General features: G+C 41.3%; 1 pseudogene; it reads left to right on the top strand.

Annotated features, from left to right (window-relative positions):
* The first annotated feature begins 6,343 nt into the window (after positions 1–6,343).
* Positions 6,344–6,562, top strand: LOC132364103 (protein kish-A-like; annotated as a pseudogene).
* Positions 6,563–10,281: the final 3,719 nt, after the last annotated feature.

Consider the following 10,281-nt stretch of genomic DNA (forward strand, 5'->3'; position numbering starts at 1 on the left):
TAGCAGCTGACCACTCTACAAACCTTGTTTTATGCAAACGTGACAGCAAATCTATTAGGTGGGTTGTAGGTTGAGGTCTGTGAAACGGCAAGTTGAAAACTGCAGTGTTGCAAATTGAAAATCGCCAAACACCAGGATAAGATACACAAGATGGCAAATTGAATATTGCAGTCCGGGCAAGGGAACAATTTTAGGTCAAACTATATGAAATGGCAAATTGGTCACATGCTGACAAGTCTGTATGGTTTAGCATACTTCACTGAGATTCAAAGAGGTTATACAATTTCCCTAAGACCACGTAACTCTGGTGGAGCTGGGATTGAAACCCAGGTCTGACAGATATCAAAGGCATCCCCCACAAGACCATCCTACACATCCTGCATCTTCATGATGTTTCCTGAACACTCAGGCTGACTCTCTCTGCTTCCAGAATAAACCAGTTACCACGTGGTATTTCAATAGATTTTTTTCTTCAGTTTTCATTGGAGTAGAGTTGCTTTACAATGTTGTGTTAGTTTCTGCTGTACAGCAATGTGCATCAGCTATATGTATACATATATCCCCTCTTTTTTAGATTTCCTTCCCATTTAGGTCATCACAGAGCATTGAGTAGAGTTCCCTGTGCTATACAGTAGGTTCTCATTAGTTATCTGTTTTATACATAGTATCAATAGTGTATATTCCTCTCACACCCCCCTTCCCCCTTCGGTATCCATAGGTTTGTTCTCTACAACTGTGTCTCTATTTCTGCTTTGCAAATAAGTTAATTTGTACCATTTTTCTAGATTCCACATCAACAGATTTTTTTTTAGGCAGCTGTTTCCCCCACTCTACTCTGAGTTCTTTGAAAGACACATAAACAAGAAGAGAAAAAAAGAAGGTGGCATTTGAGCTGGGGGTAACCCAGAGGTTATCCCCGGAACCTGTGAATATTTTACCTTATATAGTAAAAGGGACTTTGCAGATACTATTAAGCCTTGAGACCAGGAAGTGAGCCTGGATTATCCAGGTGTGCCCAATGTCACCACAAGTTCTTATAAGAGGGAGGCAGGAGGGTCAGAGAAAGAGATGCGAGGATAGAAGCAGAGGCCGTAGTCGGAGAGAGATGTGAGATGCTGCGTTGCTGGCTTTGAAGATGGAGGAAGGGACCATGAACCAAGGAATGCAGTGGCTCCTTGAAGCTGGAAAAAGCAAGGAAATGGATTCTCACCCTGGACTCTCCGGAAGGAGCACAGTGCCACCGACACCTTGATTTTAGCCCATCGAGACCCCTTTCAGACTCTGACCTTCAGAACTCTAAGCATATGAACTTCTGTGGTGTTAAGGCACAAAGTTGGTGGTCATTTTTCACAGCAGCCACAGGGAACTCATACGGGCCCTCCTCTTTGCCTCAGTGGCTGGGGTTCCGTTTTCTCACTAACCCCTGCATCTCTCCCCCTCTCACCTCTCTCTTCATAGATCTGACTCCCTTCTCTCACAGAGCACCTGAGATCTGCTTTTACTGATGCGCAAGGAACTTCACATGTCTCAACAATCCTACCGAAGTTATATACCAGAACACATCAAGAGATTTTTTTTTTTTAACAAAAGGACCATCATCCACTTCCAGAAATGAATTGTGCCACCCCACTTGAAAGCCAAGGACCACTGTCAGGACCATGAGCCCCACTATGGCAGAAGTGGGGGAATGCTCGTGGGTGTGTTGTAAAGTAGAAAATGAGGACTTCCCTGGCGGTCCAGTGGTTAAGACTCCACGCTTCCACTGCAGGGGGCACAGGTTTGATCTCTGGTCAGGGAACTAAGACCCTACATGCCACGCAGCCAAAAAATAATAATAATAATAAAGTAGAAAATGAGGCTACAACCAGGTTATGCAGAGCTAAAATGCTAGGCTAAGAACTGAGTGTTTCTTGCCTAGGCAAGAGGGAGCCATTGAAGGTGCTAGAGTGAGGAGGGCCCCGATTGGATTTATAGTTTTACAAGGAATCTTCTACATCATTCTCCCTAACCCCAGGACTAGATCAAATTCTCTCCTCTTGTGCCTATATTATTACTGGTACTTTCCTTCATAGTGCTGTTTACAATTAAACAGCTATACACAGAAATATTTGCTAACTCTCTATCAAGACCAGGCTGGCCTTGTTTTCTTCGGGCATTAGAGTGTCTACAGTATCGCATGGGAATGAGTGTAATAATGACAGAGAAGAAAGGAGAAGTACTTGTGAAAGGAAAGAAGGAAGTAAGGCTCAACATCATTAGTCATCAAGGAAATGCAAATCAAGACCATCATGAGATACCATTGCACTCCCCCTAGGATGGCTATATTCGGAAAAGACAGACAATAAAAAATGCTGTCAAGGATGGAGACAAATTGGAACAGTGGTGGTTAATATTATGTGTCAACTTGACTGGATGTGTCAACATTTTGATGGGATGTCCAGATGTCTAGTTAGGCAATATTGCTGGGTGTTTCTGGAAGAAACTATCATTTGAATCGGCAGACAGAGTGGAGAGCACTGCCCTCCCCAATGTGGGCTAGTTCTCAGGCCTTTGGACTTGGACTGGAATTACACCAACAGCTTTCCTAGAACTCCAGCTTGCAGATGGCAGGTCATGGGGCAAATTCACATGAGCAAATTCTTCGTTAAGTCTCTATAAATACGCATCTCTTACTGGTTCTGTTTCTCTGGAGCAGAACAGAACTGGTTCTGTTTCTCTGGAGTTCCCTGTATGGAACCCTCACACATTTCTGGTGGGATTCTAAAATGGTGTAGCATCTGTGGAAAATGGTCCTGCAGTGCCTCAGAAGTTAAACGTAGAGTTACCACGTGATGCAGCAATTCCACTCCCAGGTATGTACCCAAGAGAAATGAAAACTTATGTCCATACAAACACTTGGACACAAATTTCCACCCCAACATTATTAACAATAGCCCCAAATTGAAATGACCCAAATGTCTGTCAATGAATGATAAACAAAATGTGATACATCAATATGATGGAAGATCATCTGGCAGTTAAAGGGATGAAGTACTGACACATGTTACCACATTAATGAATCTTGAAAATACAATGCTAAGAGAAAGAAGTCAGATATAAAATCAGATACATGATTCCATTCTTGTGAAATGTCCCCAACAGACAAATCCATAGAGACAGAAAGTGGATTAGTGGTGTATTAGTCAGAGTTCTCCAAACAGAATCAATAGGATGCACAAAAATAGAGAGAGAGAGATTTATTATAAGGAACTGGCTTACACGATTATGGAGCTGAACAAGTCCCCAAACCTGCAGTTGGCCAGCTGGAGACCCAGGAGAGATGATAGTGTAGTTCAGTCCAAGGGTCCCCAGGCTCCAGCCAATGGAGGGAGTTGATATTTCAGTTTGAGTATGAAGACAGAAATAACCAATGTTTCAGTCTGAGTATAAAGGAAGGAAATAAAAATAAAAACAAATGCAAGAGGGCTTCCCTGGTGGCACAGTGGTTAAGAATCCGCCTGCCAATGCAGGGAACATGGGTTAAAGCCCTGGTCCAGGAAGATCCCACATGCCGTGGAGCAACTAAGCCCGTGTGCCACAACTACTGAGCCTGCGCTCTAGAGCCTGTGAGCCACAACTACTGAGCCCATGTGCCACAACTACTGAAGCCTGCATGCCTAGAGCCCGTGCTCCACAGCAAGAGAAGCCACCACAATGAGAAGCCCACGCACCACAACAAAGAGTAGCCCCCACCTGCAGCAACTAGAGAAGGCCCACGTGCAGCAATGAAGACCCAATGCAGCTAAAAATAGAATAAATAAATTTTAAAAAATAAAATAAATGCAAGAAAAAAACCAATATCCCAACTCAAAGGCAGTCAGGCAGGAGGAGTTTCCTCTTAATTAGCTTTTATTTTTCTCTCTTCAGGCCTTCGACTGATTAGATGAGGCCCACCCACATTAGGGAGGGCAATCTGCTTTACTCAGTTCACTGATTCAGATGTCAACATCATCCAGAAACACCCTCGCAGACATACCTACAATAATGTTTGGCCAAATATCCAGGCACTCTGTGGGCCATCAAGTTAACACATAAAAGTAACCAGCACAGTGGTTGTCTAGGGCTGAGGGAGGGGGTACCGGGGACTAACTGCTGATGGGTACAGGGTTTTGGGAGTGGGGGATGATGAATGTGTTCTAAAATTCATTATGGTAATAGATGCACAATTCTGTGAATGTACCAAAAGACAGTGAATTATACACTTTAAATGGATGGATTTTTTGGTATGGTATATGAGTTATACCTCAATAAAGCTGTCACAAAAGTAAAAGAGGGGACAGAACATTGTAAATCAACTATACTCCAATAAAATTTTCAAAAAATAAAAAAGAATAAAATTCACAGAGCATGAAAAAATAAAGATAAATAAATAAAAACAAGCATAAAGGGTGCTGCCATATGCTATAGGCATGAAAGCATATATTTGGAATACCTCATTACAGGATGGGGTTGGCACACTTTCAGAAGTGTGAAGGCACAGGAAGGCACACTTTCAGAAGTGTGGGTTCTGAAAATTATCTACCATATACAAGTTTCAATTTTTCAGGAATCAAAAACCCAGTTTTTATTTCGCCCTTTCTTTCCTCTTTTTCCTCATCTTTTGAGAATTTCACCACAGCAAGGGAGTTGAAAGGAGGCAGAGAAATTAGGGAGGAAGATACAACAAAAATTGGACTCTTTTGCTGTTTGCTAGCCTCTCCTATTACGGTTTCATTTTATAATGTTCCCTGTTGGGAAATATCGAAGCAATTTTTTTTTTATAAATTTACTTATTTTTGGCTGCATTGGGTCTTCGTTGCAGTGTGCGGGCTTCTCATTGCGGTGGCTTCTCTTGCTGCAGAGCACAGGCTCTAGGCACACGGGCTTCAATAGTTGTGGCTTGCGGGCTTAGTTGCTCCGCGGCATGTGGGATCTTCCTGGACCAGGGCTCGAACCTGTGTCCCCTGCACTGGCAGGCGGATTCTTAACCACTGCACCACCAGGGAAGTCCCTGAAGCAATTTTTACTCCAGTGAAAATCCCTTTATCTCTGGTCTCAGTTTTTACTAAATAAAAGGACTGGACCGGATGACCTCCAGCTTTAGTAGTCAATGACTCTGGACCTGGACAGGGGGAGAGGAATCACCACAAATTCCAGTGATTTACACACAAAGTATAGTTGGCTGTAATAAAGTTAATGTTAGAGCATGGTCTAAAAAATTGTTCTTTATCCATCAACCCCATCCTGTAATGAGGTATTCCAAATATATGCTTTCAGTGAAAATAAAATCATCTAGAAATTACAAAGAGAACTTCTGGATTATGAGAAATGTCTATGGAGTTAATAAATTGCTCTTAATTCAAGTGTAATGGAAACATAAATAAATAAATAAATTATTAATTTAAAAAAGAGGGAAGGAAGCAAGGAAAGAAAGAAGGAAAAGAGATTAAAGCAGAGAAGTATGTAAATAAAGAACAAAGAGTTTGCTCGCCACCCATTTCTACAAGGATGAAGTCGTAACCTACGGCAGTTGCTGAGCAAGTGTACACCCTGAGAGGAACTCAGGATGGAGAACTGTATGAGGCACTCCATGCTTTGGACAAGCAGGCCTTAGATATTTAGATAGATATCTCAGGAAGAAGTTAAATGATTCCAGATTCTTGCATCTTCCCATACACAGAAAAGCACTAAATGCATTAACTTGAGATATTTGTTCTTTGTGACTAGCAGTAATCTTTTACCAAGATGTATGCTTGACCGAATGTATTCCCTAGCCAAAAATCACGTATAAACTGGCATTCCCCACTGCCTCCTCAGAGCATTTTCCTCAGAGCTAACTGAGTAGCTGTCTCCTGGGCTATAGTCCTCAGTAAGACCCCGAAAAAAACTTTAACTCACAACTCTTATGTGGTGTGTCTTCCTTTAAGTCGAAAAAGCCCATGCAAGAGAAATAGAGCACTAAGAAGCAATGGAAAGGGGCTTCCCGGGGCTTCCCTGGTGGCGCAGTGGTTGAGAATCTGCCTGCCAATGCAGGGCACACGGGTTCGAGCCCTGGTCTGGGAAGATCCCACATACCGCGGAGCAACTGGGCCCGTGAGCCACAACTACTGAGCCTGCGCGTCTGGAGCCTGTGCTCCGCAACAAGAGAGGCCGCGACAGTGAGAGGCCCGCGCACCGCGATGAAGAGTGGCCCCTGCTTGCCGCAACTAGAGAAAGCCCTCGCACAGAAACGAAGACCCAACACAGCCATAAATAAATAAGTGAATAATTTTTTTTTAAAAAAAAAGCAGTGGAAGGATGTGGGTGAGACTTCGCCGGCCTCACTATGTCTGCCATCTTCAATTTTCAGAGTCTGTTGACTGTAATCTTGCTGCTTATATGTACCTGTGCTTATATCTGATCCTTGGCACCCAGTCTCCTGGACAGAAGTAAAACTGGGTTGTTGGGTATATTTTGGAAGTGTGCCAGAATTGGTGAACAGAAGAAGCCTTATGTTGCAGTATGCTGTATCGTGATGGCCTTCAGCATCCTCTTCATACAGTAGCTTGGAAGAATGTCAGAATTCAGTTGCCATCAGATTTAAATAAGAAAAAAAAGAGGAGTTATCTGCAGAAAATAATGGAAAGAACGGTTAACCCTTTTATCTCTGAACATTGAATGAGATAAAGTTGTAGCTGCTGTTCTCTGTTTTTGTTATTGGACCAATGTTCTATATAAATAATTAGGGGGACTTCCCTGGAGGTCCAGTGGTTAAGACTCCGTGCTCCCACCGCAGGGGGTACGGGTTCTATCCCTGGTCAGGGAACTAAGATTCCGCATGCCGAGCGGCGCGGCCAGGAAAAAAAAACAAAAAACAAAAAACCAACGACAACTATATAAATAATTAGGATGTAACCATTTAATAATCAGAGTGGAAATATGTCTGTAACAATCAACCTCAGTCCTGTCACTACAATATTACATTCTGCATATGTCATTCTGTTGTATCAGGTACCAGTTTTTAGTGAGGTATCTTTGAGACACATGGTAGAAAACACAATTGGTAAATTACTCAAGTTCCTTTCACTGTGATTTGGAAACAAGAAATCTTTATAGAATGAGGCCTTTTTTGGACTAGCTTTTTTATTGGAAAAAAAAGGTTCAATTTGTGTTGGTAAGGCTTGCGTTCATATTTAATAATGCTGGCTTTTCCTCTGGCCACATCATTTTGAGCATTAACCAGAGTACCTCTACTTTTAGCCGACTGTCGTTTATTACAGGTGTTTAAACTATTTAAAATAAGCCTATGCAGTTCTTAAGAAGGAAGATAAATGAGATGTGACTTTGAGGGTACTATTGAGAAGATGTTCCTATTTAACATGAAAGAATTCGGAATAGCTGACTGGTGTTATCGTCTCTGAAACCTCTGGTTAGGTATGGATAAAAATGCCTTAAGCATAAATTTGAGCAGCTGTCATTCTCTGAATAAGGCTACATGCTTAGGTCTCTACGTGTTAATTACCCCAACACGAAAAGGGTGTTTTTGTTTTTTAATACAGCACTTTAAATCTAGTTTATGTTTTGTCTATCAACTTGAACTGGAATACTGTGTCTTAGTAAGTGATGATAAACAGTTTTCAGATGTACTTACCATATGCCATGGCATACATCCCTTTGAGCTTTGATGATAAAGGAAGACCTTCAGTAATTTTCATCAAGGCAAGAGGAACGTGGGAAATGTGACATAAATTTTGTAGCAGAACAGTTATGACACATGTATGGTTAACGTTTCTTAAGGTTCAACCAAAATCCAGTTAAAATTACAAAGCTAAGGAGAACTTCTTAACTAAAATGTGCCCTTGATAGAGACTTCCTTGCTGGTCCAGTGGCAAAGACTCCGCACTCCCACTGCAGGAGGCCCAGGTTCAATCCCTGGTCAGGGAACTAGAGCCCACATGCTGCAACTAAAGATCCCACACAGGGTAACGAAGATCCTGCATACCACAACTAAGACCTGGTGCAGCCAATTAAATAAATATATTTTAAAAATTAACCATTAGAGATAGTACTGATTAGATGTTGTTGTCAGCTATTAATTCCCCATAAAGATAAAAAGAATAAACCTTCTTTTTTTTTAAGAAAAAAAAAAGAAGCAATGGGCTGAATAGCTCTCTTCAGAGAGATTTAGAACTTAGGACCTTGAGGGAAATGGTCCCCAGCCTGAAATTCTCATGAAACTCCATAACTTCTGAAAGTTGTCCTGTGAATGACTCCTCTGGCCCACTTCCTCCTGAAATGATGTCATTACCCTCCTGTCCCAGTTCCCTTTTCTCTCTCAGCCCTTGCCCTTTCAGCCCACACCTTAGCCTGGCTCAAACATTTACTGAAGTACCACTGTGGAAAAATGTTACATGCCTTATGATAATAACAGCAAAACTTATACAGCATTATGCTAGTGTTTAACATTTTACATACATTACCGTCTTTAACACTTACAACAATCCAGTGATGTATGTACTTGTATTGTCACTGCCATTTTGCAGATAACAAACTGTGGCACAGAGAAGTTAAGTAACTTGCCAGAAATCACACAGCTAGGAAGAGGCAGAGCTGGGATTCAAACTCAGGCAGTCTGGCTCCCTGGCACATACCCCACTGCTTACAACAACTTAGTTATTCTGATGCCTTTATTTTCCCATCTTACAGACAAGGAAACAGGTTCAGAGAGTTTTAAAGACTTGTCCACAGTCACCAGCTAGTAACTGACAGTGTCAGGATTTGAACCCAAATTATCTGACTCTGTGTTTCATGATTTTAACATTCTCTGCATGTTCTTTTGATGATGACAAAAGCCTGAAAGTTTGTTAAGCTGAGGAAGAAAACATATATGTCTTTAAAATTCACCATATACATGACTCAAAGACCATGCTGGCATAGGTATATAAACTGCATTTCCTGTAAACCTCTCCAGCCCTAGCAACCAAATGAAATCATTTGAAGAAAAATAGCTCAAATTTCCCCAGTTGGGGTAACCACATCCCTCAGTATGATGCAAGACCCCAGAGAGTCTCCACGCTCTACATCTCTGTGAACTTGTATGGGATGCACCTATGAACAGGGTCACTTTCTTGGTGAACCCATAAATGTCCAGAGGCACAGCCCTGGAGGAGTTAAAATCTGTGAGACTTAAAACTACTGGAAGTTGGGATTTCCCGCAACGTGGCATTCTAAGAGAGGTTAGCAGGGTTGTTTGGTCTTCGAAAAACTGATCTATGAATTCTTCCTCATATTCCGTCGGTTCCCATGGGGGTCACACAAGACCCAGGGAAAGCAAAAATCCATGCTGGCATATCTGGGGCAGACTCTCCTCTTCTCTCCCCTTATCACAGGATGATATTACAGTCGCATCGCTCTTTCCTCCCTTACAATGAACTCTGTATTGTAAGGACTGTTCATTGTCGTTATGCAAATAGACCCAGAGAGGTTGGGCCCCCGAAAGTAGGCAAGTTCAGACATGCCCGTGCTTTCTTTAGATTGAAATGCCATGTGGACTGTCAGGCTCAAATACATGCTGAAAACAGACAGAAAACTTGCACATTCTCTCCTCATGTGCAAACAGACTTTTAGAAGGCTCTAGGAGATTCCCAGCACTATCGTATTGGATGTTTGCCTAATATATATATATATATATATATATATATATATTACTAAATTTGTCAGCAAGAAAAATAGAATGATGGCTAACTTTGTCTAATGTTTTATGAAATTTTCCTGAGTAATGTAAACATAGCTGTTAAGAATGAGCAAACTGAATAAATGTGACATGAAATTTATAAATAAATTTTTCAACAAGAATGATGTTTTATAAAATAGGTCTAATTTAAAATAGTTTCCAAATTCTTTTTGGTAACTTTAAAGTTCTACTAAGTTAAGTTAAATGATGGTTATTCATTGACTATCCAGATCATTTCCAAATGAGATAATGTGGGAATTCCCTGGCGATCCAGTGGTTAGGACTCCTCACTTCCACTGCCAAGGGCCTGGGTTCAATCCCTGGTTGGGGAACTAAGATCCCACAAGCCATGTGGTGCAGCCAAAAACTAAAATTAAATTAAATAAAGATAAATAAAAGTTTTAAAAAACAAATATGGTAATGTACTAAAAATTAATTGCTAAATTTAAGTTTACCTGCTTTGGGCTTCCCGTTTGAACTAAAGATTTTGGAGGTCTTTTAGGAAACACGTCTTGTGCCACATTGAAAAACTGTACTCTGAGGAAGCATAT

Source organism: Balaenoptera ricei, chromosome 3 (genome assembly GCF_028023285.1).
Source record: "Balaenoptera ricei isolate mBalRic1 chromosome 3, mBalRic1.hap2, whole genome shotgun sequence".
NCBI classification, from domain to species: Eukaryota; Metazoa; Chordata; class Mammalia; order Artiodactyla; family Balaenopteridae; genus Balaenoptera; species Balaenoptera ricei.